This window comes from Phoenix dactylifera, unplaced genomic scaffold (assembly GCF_009389715.1).
Source record: "Phoenix dactylifera cultivar Barhee BC4 unplaced genomic scaffold, palm_55x_up_171113_PBpolish2nd_filt_p 000451F, whole genome shotgun sequence".
Classification (NCBI taxonomy): Eukaryota; Viridiplantae; Streptophyta; class Magnoliopsida; order Arecales; family Arecaceae; genus Phoenix; species Phoenix dactylifera.
In genome coordinates this window covers 11,292-12,397 of record NW_024067882.1, presented here as the reverse complement: position 1 = coordinate 12,397, position 1,106 = coordinate 11,292, and the positions used below count along the sequence as shown (strand labels likewise).

Genomic DNA, 1,106 nt, shown 5'->3' with positions numbered 1-1,106 from the left:
GGCTCACCAATGAAGATCCATATAAACACCTAGATGAATTCCTTGAGATTTGCACTATTGTCAAGATTCAGAATTTCACTGATGATGCTCTGAAACTTAGATTATTCCCCTTCTCCCTTAAAGATAGAGCCAAGCAATGGTTGAATTCTTTAGAAGCCAACTCGATTCATTCCTGGGGTCAAATGCAACAAGAATTCTTAAAAAAATACTTTCCCATAGGAAGAACGAACCAGTTTAGACGTGCTATCACAAGCTTCTCCTAAACTGAGGGAGAAGAATTTCATGAAACTTGGGAGAGATTTCGGGACCTAATCCGTAAATGCCCACATCATCAAATACCTAAGTGGCAGCTAGTGCAATGCTTCTATGACGGATTGACTGAACGAAACCGTCAGATGATTGATGCCGCATGTGGGGGGACATTCATGCTTCAAAATGAGCATGAAGCATGGAAATTATTTGAAAATCTAATGAAAACTCCCTCCACCATGCTTCATGTTCTCGTCAAGTACCCCCGAGTTCTCAAAGAAAAGGGACCATTTGTGAAATAAGTCATTCTATGGACCTGTCTAGCAAGGTAGATGCATTGTCCCATAAGATTGACCAACTGATGATAGGTGGGCATTACATGAACTCTTCCCAAGCACAAGTGTGTACTATTGGTTCTAGCCCATCCCACCCTATTCATGAGTGCCCTTCAGCGCCCCAATTCCCCGAACTCGTGCAAGAACACATCAATGCTGCTCAAACACTGCCTAGACCGGGTAATGACCCATTTTCCAATACATATAACCCGGGATGGCGAAATCATCCAAACTTTTCTTGGAAGCAGCAAGCTTCGAACACAGCCCAACCCTATTCCCAAAATTTTCAAAATCCTCAAAATTTTCAAACCCAACAAAATATTCATCCCTACCGTCCCTCGACTCAATTTCAACACACTTCTCCTCCACCCCAAAGAAACACAGCCTTTGAGGAGAAAGTGTTGAACGCCCTTCAAGGTTTGGAAACCATTACACAATTAGTGCACTCTCATACGCAATCAATCGCCAAGCTAGAATCCCAAATGGGTCAACTAGCTAATGCACTAAACAAGCGAGAGGAAG

At 42.8% G+C, this 1,106-nt stretch overlaps 1 non-coding gene across 1 annotated transcript; it reads right to left on the bottom strand.

Moving 5' to 3' along the window:
• Positions 1 to 231: 231 nt before the first annotated feature.
• LOC120106080 lies at positions 232 to 337 on the bottom strand. The gene has a single exon (XR_005508314.1). It is a non-coding gene; the product is annotated as a small nucleolar RNA R71 (small nucleolar RNA).
• Between the last annotated feature and the right edge of the window lie 769 nt (positions 338 to 1,106).